This window comes from Erinaceus europaeus, chromosome 12 (genome assembly GCF_950295315.1).
Source record: "Erinaceus europaeus chromosome 12, mEriEur2.1, whole genome shotgun sequence".
In the NCBI taxonomy this organism is placed as follows: Eukaryota; Metazoa; Chordata; class Mammalia; order Eulipotyphla; family Erinaceidae; genus Erinaceus; species Erinaceus europaeus.
Genome location: NC_080173.1, coordinates 71,043,541 through 71,060,595, shown reverse-complemented (window position 1 = coordinate 71,060,595; position 17,055 = coordinate 71,043,541).

The window sequence follows — 17,055 nt, the reverse complement described above, 5'->3', positions numbered from 1 at the left end:
ATGTGCCCCTCAGACCCCATTTTGCAGGTCTCCAAGAGACACCTCACCCCCAAGAGACTTGTCTTCCCACCCTGGACCCTTCCTCCTGGTTTGATGGTTTCTGCAGCCCCTTTCCTATGTTTCTGAGTGTTCTCTTGACAGGTGTCCACAACGTCATTTCACTGACAGAAATCACCCAGTTAGTCAAGATCATCAGCCTCAGAATCTGACATCAGACTCTGCATATTGCCTACTATACCAATCAAGCATTCTGTCTCTCCTTTGTACTAAGATTCCCATCCCCCAATAGCTGCCTGAGTTATCTCCCTGCTCTACTCTGTCAGCACACAAGACCCTAGGGGAGTCAGGGCTTCCTTTTCCACAAGCTGTTATCTGAGTTCTCTGTGTTCTCCCCAGACCCAGAGATCACTTCTTTAGTTCCTTATGTCCCCTGCCCAAGCCTTTCAAGTCCTTCTCTTCTAGAATCTTCTAGGAGGGAGAAAGATTCAGGCAGTAAGTTCAAAGTGAGCCCTCTCCCTGCCCCAGAGCTGCTACTGCCCTGCCTGGATGCCTCCCTGCCTCCCTGCATCCCTGCATCCCTGCATCTCTTCCACCCTGCCACCTTGCCTAGGGAGAAGCAGAGTACCTCAAGTCACACTCACAGCTCATGCAGTCAGCTTCCTGCAGCCACAGCACAGCCAACATCAGGCACAGAAGAGTGGTGATGGTGAGGAGCTTCATATCAGTCCCGCTCAGGTCTCCCTAGAGTGGAGCCAATGGATCTGGTAAAGCTGAGAGCTCACCCCTGGTCCATAGTGCAGTGCTCAGAGCATTTATTAGCCTGAGATGGGTTTTCTCAGGCCCTGGTCAGAGAGTCATAGAAAAAAAAAAAAAAAAGATAGTTCATTTGTCAAATAACCATGTGGTTACTCACAGTGCATGGAAAACTCCTTTCCCCACCTCTCCTGAGTGATATTTGAGGTACAGGGAAACATCCCCAAGTGCAGGAGCAGATAAGAATCTTGAGAAAATGAATGGGAGCTGTCCCAACTGAGTGGGAAATGGAGAAAGATTAGTGAGAGTAAGTGGCCTGTTTGTGGGTTCTCTGATGGAGCCACTCTGTTCAAATGTGGCAGAACCAAGAACTCTAGACCACAACCTGTGTTGGAATTTCAGGTTAGTAATTTCCTGGATGGCATGAAAGCACCCAAATCACACAGCCACTGAAAAACAGAGGGGATCATGCTTGTTATATATTTTTTATTTTTTAATTAAAAATTTTTTTATATTTATTTATTTTCCCTTTTGTTGCCCTTGTTTTTCACTGTTGTTGTAGTTGTTATTGTTGTTGTTATTGATATAATTATTGTTGGATAGGACAGAGAGAAATGGAGAAAGGAGGGAAACAGAGGGGGGAGAGAAAGAGACATCTGCAGATCTGCCAGTGAAGTGACTCCCCTGCAAGTGGGAAGCCGGGGGCTTGAACCGGGATCCTTACGCTGGTCCTTATGTTTCGCGCCACGTGCTCTTAACCAGCTGCACCACCGCCCGACTCCCATAATTTTTATATTTTTAAAAACATATTTCATTACTATGAGAGAAAAAGAGGACCAGAGCACAACTCATCTCTGGCATAAAGTGGTGAGAGAGACTGAACCTCAGTGGCCTCTGAATAGTTCAGTGCTCTAACAGGCTAAGCTTCCTCACTCACCCTTGTAACACAATAAGGACACACAATAAAATTAAATTAGATGTGTGATGTCAAGGACTTTCCCAAATATTTTTAATATATGCTTTTTTCCCTTCCTGCCACCAAGGTTATCACTGAGGTTTGATGCCGACATTATGAATGCACTCCCAGTGACCTTTTTTTCTTTTTTAATTAGTGATTTAATGATGATTAACAAGATTGAAGGATAAGAGGCATAAAATCCCATACAGTTCCCACCACCAGAGTTCCATATTCCATCCCCTTTATTAGAGGTTTCCCTATTCTTGATCCTTCTGAGAGTATGGGCCAAAATTCTTTATGGGGTATAGAAGGTGGAAGGAAGGTCGGGCTTTTGTAATTGCTTCTCTGCAGAACATGGACATTGTCAGGTTTATCCATACTCCAGCCTGTTTCTATATTTCACTAGTGGGGTACGGTTCTGGTGAAGTGAGGTTCCAGAACACATTGGCGAAGTTCCTTTTTTTTTTTAATTCTACTTTTTATTTGTCTGAGACACACAGAGAGAAAGATAGACATTTTCAGACCTGCTTCCTTCGTGAAGCACTCCACCTACAGGTGGGGAGAGGGGCTCAAACCCAGATCTGTACACATGGTAACATGTGCGCTTCACAAGGTGTGCCCCAATATATGCTATTTTAAGTTTTTTAACTGCTGAGATGCAGAGTTTAGCCCTGGAACTATTGTCCTTCTACTGACAGAGACATATCTGTGTAAAGACATTAGGAGATGTGTTATGAAGAATAGAGAGGGCCAGGGCCTCCCACAACAGCCAGAGTGGCTCCAGAGGAAGGACCCTTAAGCTACCTTCTGCAGGAGTGTTCAAGGCAAGTACAGTGAGGCATAAAGAAAAAAGCACTGTCTGGTGTGGTCCCAGAAGTGGCGCAGTAGATACGGCATTGGACTCTCAAGTATGAGGTCCTGAGTTCAGTCCCAGGCAGCACATGTATCAGAGTGATGTCTGGTTCTTTATCTCTCTCTCTCTCCTATCATTTCTCATGAATCAATAAATAAATTTTTTTTAAAGAAAGAAAAAAAACACTGTTTTGTTTTGCCTTTCCCGATCAGCTAGGAATAGCAAAGAAGATCACCTGAGAATGCAACAATATAAGACTAGGATTACTTCAGGAATCCACCAAGCTATAGATGAGTGCAAACACGTGTGGCTCATCAACAGAGAGGGGCTTGAGGAGAGATTCCTGGGACTTAAAGCCCATACTCAGGAGCTGCTGGTACCAGTCCAGCAGTTTGCCAGTTAATGCACCACCTCTGGTCTGAATTTTACCAACAAAAAGACTGCTGAAGGGAAGAGAAAATCACCTAAAACACACCAATTTACATCTGTGAGTGTCCCCATTGCTGCTGTCACTCAGAGTCCGGAAAGCAGAAGTGAAACCTTATACTGTCATCAGGGCAGAGAACTGGCCAGGTGACTCAGGAGAAAATCTACACTCGTGGTGATCTGGAAGTATGACTAGATAGTAGGAGCCTTTCTAAATTGTTCTCCTGAGAAATTACGAAACATGATTAATTGCCTCAGAACCCATAAACTACAAACAGTATTTATTCAGAAACTCACAAGGCCAAAAGAACACTGCTTGGCCTGATTCAGGCTAGTAGAGTATAGGAGCAGTATTGGGTCCAGGACATTGGACCCTCAGGGCATGGGAATCTCTTTTATAACCATTGCACTATATATCCCTCACCTTGTTTTAAATGATTAGGATATAAATCTACTTATAGTTTAAAAGGCCCCAGGCTCCCATAACCTGCAAGGAAGATAAATAAAATAACAATATAAGAAGGTTTAACAGCCACTGTGCTTCAACTCAAGGACTGAGTTAACATTGAAACAACTATTAAGATTTGCAACTGTGAACTCTTATGTACCTTATCTAGACACAAGTCAATCCAGGCAAGTGTGATTAGTAGATTGAAAAGTAGTGAGGTTGGGATCTCATAACACATATGTGAGGAAAATATGGTACAGGTATAATCAAGGGAAATTGCAAGCATAGTTGAAAATGGGTACAGGTATAATCCAGGGAAATTGCTAGCATAGTTTAGAATGGGTACAGGTATAATCAAGGGAAAAATGGGTACAGGTATAATCAAGAAATTACTGGCATAGTTAAGAGATTAACCTGATTGGTAGTCTGGCCCCAAAACAATAGAACAGTTAAACATTAACCAGACCTAGAGTAGGAATAATGCTAACTTCCAGCTTCTGTAAACCTTACTGCTTTCAGTAAGGTAGGATGTTTATTTCTGGGAATACAAGGTGTTTTTATACCAGGAGAAGGTGTAAGCCTAGCAAAACTCCCTGGTAATTAGATTTCAGATAAATGAGCCAAATTCTGGAACCTGTGAAAAATTATTGTATGTAACCAATGCCATCATATGTTGCAAAGAGTATACAAAGATGTTTGTGACTGTGCTTAGTTGTTCATCCCTTGGGTAGTTCCTGCATGAATCTTCTTTGGGCTAGAACCTCAGCTGAGTAGGCTTCAATAAAATTCATACTCAACCACCTTACTTGGTGTGGAGTATTGCGATTTTTATATGGAGAATTCTATCCCATTACACATGAAATATAATGGTTAAACTGAGAAGAAATATTGTAAAAATTAACCAGGAAAAGTCCAGATAAAAGTCCCAAAAAGGTAGAAGCACATAAGAATGAGGACAGCATCCAAATATTAATCAATGAAATAATTACAGGAACGAGGAAAGATTTTAAAAGCAATATCATCAGAAATGGGAAACAACAAATGAGACTATGAAAGAAACACTAATTATCTGGAGGTAGAGAGCTTAAAGCTGAAACAGTTAAAAACACAACCAACTGAACAAGCTAATATGGTATTGGAACAGAAATTGAGCTACAGAAAACAGCAGAGGGGAAAAAAAGCTGAATAACTGAGGTATAAAACAAAATTAGGAAGATGGAGGATGAATTAGAGAAAACTAAGAAAGAAGTAAGAACTAAAAAAGAGATTAAGAGGAACTGGAAAAAACAGAGACATATGGTATGACTACCAAAGAAGTAATTTATGCATTATTGGCTTACCAGAGGAAGAAAGAGAGGAAGAGAAAAAAGCATTCTACAGGAAATCAGAGCTCAGAACTTCCCAACTCTAAAAAACATAAAGGACATAAAGGTTCAAGAATCCCAGAGAGTCCCAAACAGAATTAACCTAACCCAGGCTTAAAGACACCAAGACACATCATATTTAGAAAAAGGGATAAGGATAAAAAAAAAAAAAGATTCTTTAAGGCCTCAAGAAAAAAAACAAAGAGTCATTTGCAGAGGAAAACACATAAGATTAGTAGCAGCTCTACACAAACTCTAAAGACCACAATAGAATGGCAAGATATATTTTGAGCACTCAATGAGAAAGGCTTTCAACCAGGTATCCAGATAGACTGTCATTCAGTCTAGATGGAGGAATAAAAACCTTCTCAGACAAGCAACAGTTGAATAAATCAACTATCACCAAGCCTGCACTGCACGGAGTTCTGAAAATTATCCTATAAGTGGCCTGGGGAAGATGGCAGACTGAGAAGCTGCTAGTGGCCTGAGCTCTGACCACATCGACTGGATACGGTAGGATTTTCTGCCTTTAGTAGGCCAGTCAATAAAGGGTCCTAGCGGTGACACCAAGGAGGTGACTATAACTTAATTTGGGTTAAAAAATAGAGTAAAAAGAAAGGGAAAAAAATTTTTCTGTTAAATTATTATTCCCAAAGCGCACCCCCTTCCCCACATAACCAGTTCCTGGGGACCAGCTCCTAGCAGGCTCCCCTGCTGAGCTTCTTTCTTTACCAAGATTCTTGTCCCACAAAGGGGTGTCATTCATTCTAAGTCTATTCCCTCCTGAAACTTTTGGCCTTTTTTCTTTCTAAGTAGCCAACCAGCTGCCTCTGCTCAGGGGACCCCAGAAAATCTGGAGCCATCCAAGCTGAAGACAGCACAGGTTATTCACTCTGTTCTATTTTATCATTAATACAAGATAAACACATACCCCTTTCCCCCTCTCCTTCAGGTTGACCAGAATTAACTCTTAGTGTATTGTCCATTGATAGGGGACTGGGTGTCTTATTCACTGCTAAAATAACTTGTCTCACTTTTCCTACCGCCCCTACCCATTCTCTCCCTCCCCCCCCTGCATAGCTAATTAAATAATAATAAATAAGTAAATAAATAACTCTTTCCTTTCACTGCTCTTTTATTACTGTTCTTTTTCTTACCTTTTTCTTTTTTCTCTCTCTTTCTTTTTTTCTTCTTTTTCTCATTCTTGTCATCCTTTCTTCCTTAATCCTTCAGCTTTCTGAATTCACTGATGCATGTTTGGGAATTAATTTGGGGAAGAAATATGACTCAAAGTGGACTCTCTCTGCGTGTATCTCTGCTCAATTTCCATTTCTCCTTTAGCTACCCCTAGAATATACAGTGGATAGTAGATTTGCATAACTGTCTATTCCTGCTATCCTTGTCTAGTCCAGAGGGTTTTTTTTTCTCTCTCTCTTAACAATCAGCTGTCTCTGCTCAGGAGGCTTGAGGAAATCTGGGACAGGGTTTTTTACCCTGCTCTATTTTATTATTAATATTATATAAAGTCATATATCTAGATCCCCTGCCTCATTTAGGTTGACCAGAATTAACTCTTAGGGTATCTTTCATTGGTAAGGTAGTGGGCATCTTATCTATTGTGAGAGGAACTTGTCTCCTTACTCCTACCTCCTCTACAGACTCTCCCCTTCTTCCTCCTCCTAACTAATTAAAATAAATAAATAAATAAATAAAATAAAAAGTAAAGTAATCAATTAAAAAAACTTTCCTTGCACTGTTCTTTAATTACAGCTCTTTTTCTTATCTTTTCTCTTTTCTCTCTCTTGATTCTCTTTTTTTTCTTTCTTGTCTTTTTTTTACCTTGTCATACACTTCTTCCTTCCTTCTTTGTCTTTCTGAATTTTGGGGAAGAAATCTGACTCAGAGTGGACTCTCTATGTGTGTATCTCTGCTCTACTTCCCTTTCTCCTCTTGCTACCCTTAGAATATACAGTGGATAGTAGATTTGCATAACTGTCTATTCTTGCTATCCCTTCTTTCCTTTCTCTTTCTTATTCACTTGGACTTGGTGATTTTTTCAAGGACTGGAGACATTGTTTGATTAACTGGTAGTGATTAAACTGCTTCAATACTTGCTTCAGTTGCTATTGTAATTCCTGAGGTTGGTGATTGCATTTGTCATAAAGGTATTTAGTACAGTGTTGCTTGTACTCAAAACACAACAACTGAGGAACAACAGAACATAAAAATAAGAAACATATAAATAAAAATATGGGTAGATCAAAAACAAATAAAAATTCTACTCCAATGAATGAAGACAAGAGCCCAGAAGAAACTACAAATCAGCCAGAAGTAACCATAGATAAGAAAAGTATGCAAGCAATAATAAACTTATTAATCACAGAAATGAAAACAACACTGGAGGAAAGGAATGGCAGTATTAGGGAAACAACAGTTGAGACCTCCAAGGAAAATAATGATTATCTTGAGGCAATTAGAGAACTGAAAGCTGAAATAGCTGAAGTGAAGAAAGAAGCTGAGGGAAGGGAAAGCAGACTAACAGAAGCAGAAAACAGACTTAGTCAGACAGAGGATGAGTTAGAGAAAGCTAAGATAGAGGTGAAATAGCTCAAAAAGAGATTGAGAGACACTGAAAACAACAACAGAGACATATGGGATGATCTCAAAAGAAGTAACATTTGTATAATTGGCCTGCGAGAGGAAGAAAGAGAGGAAGGGGAAGGAAACATCCTAGAGGAAATAATAGAAGAAAACTTCCCAGACCTGAATAACAGAAAGGACATCAAGATTCAAGAGGCTCAGAGAGTTCCAAACACAATCAACCCAGACCTGAAGACACCACGACACATCATAGTCACAATGAGAAGGAGTAAGGATAAAGAAAGGATCCTAAATGCTGCAAGAGAGAAACAAAAAGCCACATACAGGGGAAAACCCATAAGATTATCTGCAGACTTCTCCACTCAAACTCTAAAAGCCAGAAGAGAATGGGAAGATATCTATTGATCCCTGAATGAAAAAGAGTTTCAACCAAGGATAATATATCCTGCTAGACTTTTATTCAAACTAGATGGAGGGATCAAAACCTTCTTAGACAAACAACAGTTAAAGGAGGCAACCATCACCAAACCGGCCCTGAAAGAGGCTTTAAAAGACCTCTTATCAACAAGAACATCACTATAATACTGGCAATATATCAGAGCAAACAAAAAAATTTCTTTGAACAATGGCACTACAATACATTAAATCCATAATATCAATAAATGTCAAGGGCTTAAACTCACCCATCAAAAGGCACAGAGTGGGGGGATGGATCAGAAAACACAACCCAACCATATGCTGCTTGCAAGAAACCCATCTGTCACAACAAGATAAACACAGACTTAAAGTGAAAGGATGGAAAACTATCATACAGGCTAATGGACCACAAAAAAGGGCAGGAACAGCCATTCTCATCTCAGACACAATAGATTTTAAATTAAATAAAGTAAAAAAAGATAGGCAAGGACATTATATAATTATTAGGGGATCAATCAGACAAGAAGACTTAACAATTATTAAGATCTATGCACCCAATGAGGGACCATCTAAATACATCAAGCACTTACTGAAAGAATTTCAAAAATACATCAATAATAATACAATAATAGTGGGAGACTTCAATACCCCACTCTCACACTTACACAGATCAACAAAGCAGAAAATCAACAAAGATACAAAAGAATTGAATGAAGAAATTGACAGATTAGACCTCTTGGACATATTCAGAGTCCCTCACCCCAAAAAACTGGCATACACCTTCTTTTCAAATCCACATAACACATACTCAAGGATAGACCACATGTTAGGCCACAAAGACAGTATCAATAAATTCAAGAGCATTGAAATCATCCCAAGTATCTTCTCAGACCACAGTGGAGTAAAACTAACATTTAACAACAAACAGAAATTTATTAAAAGTCACAGAATTTGGAAACTAAACAACATACTCCTTAAGAACCACTGGGTCAGAGACTCACTCAAGCAGGAAATTCAAATGTTCCTGGAAACAAATGAAAATGAAGACACAACCTATCAAAATATTTGGGACACAGCTAAAGCAGTACTGAGAGGGAAACTTATAGCCATACAATCACATATTAAACAACAAGAAAAAGCTCAAATGAACGACCTTACTGCACACCTCAAGGACTTAGAGGAAGAGGAACAAAGGAACCCTAAAGCAACCAGAAGGACAGAAATCAGTAAAATTAGAGCAGAAATAAACAACATTGAAAATAAGAGAACCATACAGAAGATGTCACAACAAGATAAACATAGACTGTCAAAACAAGATAAACATAGACTTAAAGTGAAAGGATGGAAAACTATCATACAGGCTAATGGACCTGTATGAAGCCAAATGTTGGTTCTTTGAAAGATTAAAGCCAAATGTTGGTTCTTTGAAAGATTAAACAAAATTGACAAACCCCTAGCCAGACTCACCAAACAAAAAAGAGAGAAGACTCAAATTAATAGAATTGTAAATGATGCAGGAGATATCACAACTGACACCACAGAAATCCAGAGAATCATGCAAAACTTCTATGAAGAACTATACACCACCAAGCTAGAGAATCTGGAAGAAATGGAACAATTCCTAGAAACATATGCCCTTCCAAAACTGAACCAAGAAGAACTACAAAATCTAAATGCATCAATCACAGACAAAGAAATTAAAACCGTGATTAAGAATCTCCCCAACAACAAAAGTCCTGGACCAGATGGCTTCACAAACGAATTCTACAAAACTTTCAGGAAACAGATAGTATCCATACTTCTTAAGCTTTTCCATAAGTTTAAAGAAACAGGAATACTCCCTTCCACCTTCTATGAAGCCAACATCACCCTGACACCAAAAGCTGATAGGGACAGAACAAAAAAGGAAAACTACAGACCAATATCTCTGATGAACATAGATGCCAAAATATTAAACAGCACATCAAAAAGATTGTTCATCATGACCAAGTGGGATTCATCCCAGGAATGCAAGGCTAGTTCAACATCTGTAAGTCAATCAATGTCATTCACCACATCAATAAAAGCAAAGCCAAAAACCACATGATTATCTCAATAGATTCAGAGAAAGCCTTTGACAAAATCCAACACCCATTCATGCTCAAAACTCTACAAAAAATGGGAATAGATGGGAAATTCCTCAAGATAGTAGAGTCTATATATAGCAAACCTACAGCCAACATCATACTCAATGGACAGAAGCTGAAAGCATTCCCCCTCAGATCGGGGACTAGACAGGGCTGTCCACTGTCACCATTACTCTTCAACATAATATTGGAAGTTCTTGCCATAGCAATCAGGCAAGAGACAGAAATCAAAGGAATATCGATTGGAAGGGAAGAAGTCAAGCTCTCACCATTTGCAGATGATATGATAGTATACATAGAAAAACCTAAAGAATCCAGCAGCAAACTACTGGAAGTTATTAGGCAATATAGCAATGTATCAGGCTACAAAATTAATGTACTAAAATCAGTGGCATTTCTTTATGGAAATTATCCTATAAACATACCATATATCAGAACACTCTAAAAGTTTAGAATAATGGCATTAAAATATCTTAAAGCTATAATATCAATAAATGTCAATAGCCTGAATTTGCCTATTAAAAGATACAGACTAGGAAAATGGATCAGAGAACACAACCCAATCATCATATGTTGTCTGCAGAAATCCCACCTAACTCAACAAGACAAGCACAGAATGAAAGTGAAAGGATGGAAAGCTATCACACAAGCTAATGGACCACAAAAAAGAGTAGGGGTAGCTGTTCTCATATCTGACATGATAGACCTTAAAATATATAAAATAAAAAGATAGGAATGGACATTAGTTAATGCTCAGTGCATCAGTCAATCAAGAGGACTTCACAATTATTAACATCTGTTCATCCAATGGAGGCCATCTAAATACATCAAACATCTACTTAAAGAGTAATAGTAATAGTATGGGATTTCAATACCCCACTCTCTAAGCTTGACAGACCATCTAGGAAGAGAATTAACAAAGAAACAAGGGAATTAAATGAAGAAACATATAAACTAGAACTGTTGGAAATTTTCAGTATATCAAGAAACTGAGATATACATTCTATTCACGTCCACATGGGTCATACTCAAAAATAGACCATATGTTAGGCCACCATAGAAATCATCCTACACATTATCTCAGACCACAGAAGATTTAATTTAACATTTAATAACAAACAAAAAAATTAGTAAAATTTCCAAAATATGGAAACTCAACAGTATACTGTTGGGTAGTATGCCAGCTCCCCCTGGCTTCTGCTTAACCATATGCCTATACAAGAATTGATTTGATCCCATTCAAAGCGGGAAGAAGCACCCTCAGGCTATCTCGGCATTTGGCGCCTGAACAGGGACACATAAACAGCAGATTTACAAGAAGACATACTAGGTAAGTACACACCTTTTGGGTATCTGCAATATTGTGTTAAGGCACTCTGATTTTTTTTTCTTTCTTATAGTTTTCCTGAGATCTCTCCACCATGGAAAATCTTTTCCAAATTCTGCATTCTTTTTCCAGTATACAATTTTTATATATCTGGGACATTTTTCTCGGGGCTGCACCTTATATCCTGTTGATCATCATAGCAGCTTTTAAGGGATATATAGGGCAACCTCTCAAAAGGCTTAAGGACCTAGAGGCTGAGGTCCAAGAGATAAAGGATCATAGAACTTAACCAGCACCTTAAGAACAAGAAGAAGCAAAGGCCTGTCGTGATCCTGACCCACCCTAATTCCTCTGCATCTTGCCCTGAGGCCCCTATTTTGGCAGACACGTGTCCAAATTCTCCTTTGGACTCCACTGCCACTTCTTTGGCCACCCCCATTTTGGCAGACACATCTCCGGAACCTCCTGCTGCCTCCACGGCTGCTTCTTTGCCCACCCCCATTTTGACAGACACATGTCCAAATTCTGTAGCCTCCTAAACCACTTCTTCGGCTGCTTGTCCAGAAGCTTCCACTTCGGTGACTCCTCCTACCACTACACACTTATCAGAGCTAGTCCACACATTTCTGGTCAATGTTGCCCCTAATAGACAAAAACCTCAGGCTTGGTATCCATATTCTGCCACAGACCTGAAGGAACTACACCAGGCTATCAAGGATGACGGTGTTCATGCCCCATGGACCAAGATTGGAGGGATATAACTCGCGCTATGCTCCCAGGCCCCCTCTTCCTGCAATGGGAGGCATTCTTTCACAACGAATGTTTACAACAATCGCGGAAAAATATTCAAAATCAGCCAGAGGGGAATTTTGATGCACTGTTTGGAACAGGCCAATTAGAAACAGGGATTCAACAGGTGGAAGCCAAGTTTCCACCGGGGTATTTTGATCAGGTACACCTGTGTGCATTAAAAGCATGGGAGCGATTAACAACACCTATGGGAGCAGCCTCAGCCCCCATTCTCTCCCTTCAACAAGAACCTAATGAATCCCTCACTAAATTCATTGCCAGGGTCCAGTCGAGTTTGGAAAGGCAGATGTATAATCCTGATGCTCCTGTGATCCATAGTCTGGGATGGAATGCTTATGCATTTTCAACAGGCCTGTATCACTCTTAAAAATGAACACCCAGATACTTGGATTATAGCTACACAGGATCTCAGATCAAGCTCTTTTCAAGGACCTATGTTACAGGCCTATACAGCTACCTTACATAAGCAAAAAGGGGCTTGCTTTGAGTGCAGTCGCCAAGGGAGGGCATTGGCGTAACCAATGTCCAGAAAATAGACCGCGACCCCGCCTCCAGTCAGGGCAACCCCGCCTCCAGACAGGGAATCAGAGACCACGAATGCCTTGTCCCAGATGCCAGAAAGGATTTCACTGGAGGAGAGATTGTTGGTCAAGGTTCCATAGGAACGGCACACCTCTGCCAAATGTAAACAGGGATTTAAACTAGGTGTGGGGCTTCCCTTAGCCCCGCCCCCAAGAGGGAAGGAAGCAGGTCACCTACTTGGTGCTGTACCCTTCTTCCACAAACAGAAGCCCAGCTTGGGACCCAACCTGTTGCTACACCCACCACGCCAAGTAACAATAACAGAGGGCGAGCAGAAGGAGGAACCCGCGGTATGTGGGAACTTCCAGCATAGAAATAACCGGCTGGAGCAAGAGAACAGTTCGAATTCGGAGCCTGAGATTTTATGGACCACCCCTGTTTTAGAAAGTGGTCACCCAACTATGACAGTAAAGATTGGTAATATTCCTTTTAAGTGTTTGATTGACATGGGAGCAGATAAGACAATCTTAAGACAAGCAGAGGTTCCCCAGAGTTGGGAACTCCTCCCAGGACCACGCTTACATGGTGTTGGAGGATTGACTCAGGCATTCCACACATTCCCTTGTGTGGAAAGATCCATAAGGGACTACCGGACGCTTTCAGCCTTTAATAGCTAATATAAGCACCAATTTATTGGGAAGAGACTTGCTGGAATCTTTAGATGTAGTGATATCCTCAGACACCTCTGCAGGGCACCACACTCACTCCTGTGAGACTGCTAGACCCAACCAGCACCCCCAATACTAACTGCCACTGTTCGTAACAGAACTCCCCGCTTAGATTGGCTTTCTAATGAGCCTGTCTGGGTGGAACAGTGGCCTTTGCCTAGGTAGAAGCTAGAAATTTTAAAAGAACTCGTCCAAGAGCAGTTATCTTTGGGACACATTCGTCATTCTCAGAGCCCATGGAATGCTCCAGTCTTTGTGATTAAAAAGCGCTCAGGAAAATGGCACCTCCTCCAAGATCTTTGTGCAGTTAATAAAACCATGCAGGTTTGGGGCTCCCCCCAAAGGGGTTTGCCTCTTGCTTCCGCAATTCCCACAGGAATTCCAATCATAGCTATTGATATACAGGATTGTTTTTTCTCTATTCCCTTACACCCACAAGATTGTAAACGTTTTGCTTTCTCTGTTCCTTCTATTAATAATGCCAGACCTGCCGATAGATTTGAATGGGTGGTACTGCCCCAGGGCATGGCTAATAGTCCTATTATTTGTCAAGAGGCTGTTAAATCTGCCCTTTTTCCATATATTCATAAAGGCCTTAAGGTTTTTCATTATATGGATGACGTGTTAATATGGGGAGAATTAGATACAGATCTCTCCGCCCTACATGATTTTCTAATCCCTGCCTTAAAGATAAGTGGACTTAATGTAGCTCCTGAGAAGATACAGCTAATTCCTCCAATATCTTTCTTAGGCTCAGAGATTTCCCTAACACAGATTCATCCTTTAAAACCTTGTGTTACTTTTCCTTCTAATCTCACTCTTGCTTCTTTACAAAGTTTTCTTGGAAATTTGAATTGGCTTAGGCAGTATCTTTATCTGCGTACGAGCTGCCTGCAACCACTGTGCGATCTGTTAAAAGGAAACAAACAGCCCTCCTCAAAGCGTATGTTAACCCCTGAAGCCTCCTTGGCACTGGAAAAAGTTAACCAGGCTTTCCAGGACATGCACCTCGTTCGGTTCTCCCCCTCCTCTCCAGTAAATCTTCTAATCTTTAATTCCACCCCCACAGTAGTGGGGGAATTGTGGCAGAAACATGGCGTTCTCGAATGGCTTCATATGCCAGTAGGCGGAGCTCCAAGACTCCTTACCGAGATTGATGCCTTAGCATTTATGGCTCGCCAAGGAAGAAACAGATCGGTTCAGGTCTTAGGAAGGGAAACAGATTCAATCAGTCTTCCCTTTTATCTCACAGATACAGAATGGCTCATACGCCACCATTCTCCTTTTGCCATATGTTTAATGGGTTTTCCAGGACAATTAGATAATCATTTTCCCTCTAATAATTTGATAGCTTCTTTACCTCTGTTGCCTCTACTAGTACATAAACTTTTCTCTCAAGATCCCATCCCCTCTGCTCCTACAGTGTTCACTGATGGTGGAAAAAAGGGAGCTGCTGCCCTTATATATTACCCAGACCAGCAATACCCCAAACCTCTCTTTACTGAACTTCCTGATAATTCCCTTCAGTACAAAGAACTTTATGCTGTTTTCCTTGCATTAAAAGTTGTACCAGAATCCTTCAACCTTTTTTCTGACAGTGTGTATACTGTTAACTTACTTCCATGGCTTGCTCGATCTTATGTAAGAATTGATGACAACCCACTTTCTCCTCTTTTAATTCAAATTGCCTCTATGCTCTGTTCTTGAACCCAACGACTGCATGTTCAGCACCTACGTTCCCACAGCCCTCTTCCTGGTCCCCTGTCTGAAGGGAGTGCAGCAGCCGACCACCTTGCCTCCACAGGTATTCTCCTAGCCTCTGTCTCTAATCCTGCTGACTTTCATTCCCTAACCCATGTTAATCTTAAAGGTCTTCGAGCTCGATTTCCTGATATTCCTCTGCCACAGTTAAAACGTATTCTTGCTACATGTTCCTCCTGTGCAGGTCTAATCAAAACACCTGCTATTCAAACTCTGGGGGTTAATTCTTGAGGTTTAAAAGCCAACGCTCTTTGGCAAATTGATGTTACCCACATACCCAACTTTGGCAAACAAAAATATGTGTTCTTCCCAATTGATACCTTCTCTAAGTTTATGTGGGCTACAGCTCAGACTGGAGAAAACTCAAAAAAGCTTATAAGCCATATGCTCTCCTGTTTTGTTGTAATGGGATTACCTCTTCAACTTAAAATGGATAATGGACCTGCTTTTACCAGCAAACAATTTAAAGATTTTTGTTCCCTCTGGAACATTACTCATACTACAGGCATTCTGTATAATCCACAGGGACAAGGCATTGTTGAGAGGGCCCATAAAACTCTTAAGGCTCAATTAAATAAAGAAAAAGGGGAAATGTACCCCCCAATATCCAGCTGGCAAAAGCCTTAACTACATTAAATCTCTTTAATATTTACAAAAACTCAGACCAACCTCCTATTATTCTTCATTGGCAAACACCACCCACCCTCCCAGCTATTAAAGTCAAATGGAAAGACCCACTTGATAAAATTTGGAAAGGACCTGAGCCCCTGTTGACTATGGGGAGGGGTTTCGCATGCATTTTTCCACAAAATTACTCCTAGCCTGTTTGGGTTCCTGCACGCCATGTCCGGCAATACCCACATGATGGCGCTGATATCCCTGAAGAACAAGAAACACTGCAAGAAGACTGGCTGCAAGAGGACTGGCTGCATGATGCACCCCAGGATCCATAATACAGCATGGAAGAATAAAAAAAATCTGATTCACAGAACTCTTTCCCCCCACCCCCGAATGTCTTATGTTATGACTGGCCAGTTGTGTTTTGTGAGTGAGTGAGTGAGTAAAAAAAAAAAAAATTGAGTGAGTTGAGTGACCAAAATTTTTGTACGACCCATTGTGCTCAGAGGACTCTGAAAGTTAACTGACTTTATATAAAATGGCTGTACGCAGCCATGGTTTCTGGAGACTTCCAGAAACAGTCCAAAAATTGTTCATTCCTCTTTTTGATTTCTTTTTTAAGTCTTGATATAAATATGAAATATTTAGTCTTAAACTGTGTGAGTAAAGATGGTTCAACTATGACATTAGATATAAATTCGTGTTTGAAATGATATGTCTTATTTACAAGTTTTTCTCCTCCTGTGTGTTATAAACTGTATGTTTAATATGCGTGTTTCAAGTTTGGTAAACATTAACTTAACGGTTAAATTGTAACTTTGAAGCTGCATTCTTACCAGAAGAGGTAAAATCAATTCATTAAAGTAACTGAGTGTTTAAGGTAAAACTCTAAATATCCATTGTGACAATTCATCATCTCCTAAGTTAAAATACAAATCCTCTCTACAGGAAATTTTTGGAGGGCCCCCAAAAATGGCCTGTAAGCTATCTTGTGGAAATTAATCCACAACAAATTTGGCATCAATCTGACATTGTAAATGTACCAAAAAAAAAAATTGTCACTAAAATTTGTTAACTCTAGTAACCTGAGTTTGCTTAAAACCCCAATGTAAAAATAGTTAAGAATCAATATATGTGACTTAAATTTGGTATGAAAATTTTGCTATATAGACTGCTACATGAGGTCACATAAGATGACCTTTACATGAATTTATAAAGATACCTAAACCAATTATAATCATTGAGTCATCAATTGTAGTAAACTTCTAATTTGTTACAAAGTTTTTTCATAAGTAATTGACTACAGCTATGACAAGCCTTCACATAAAGAAGCATCTGCTCAT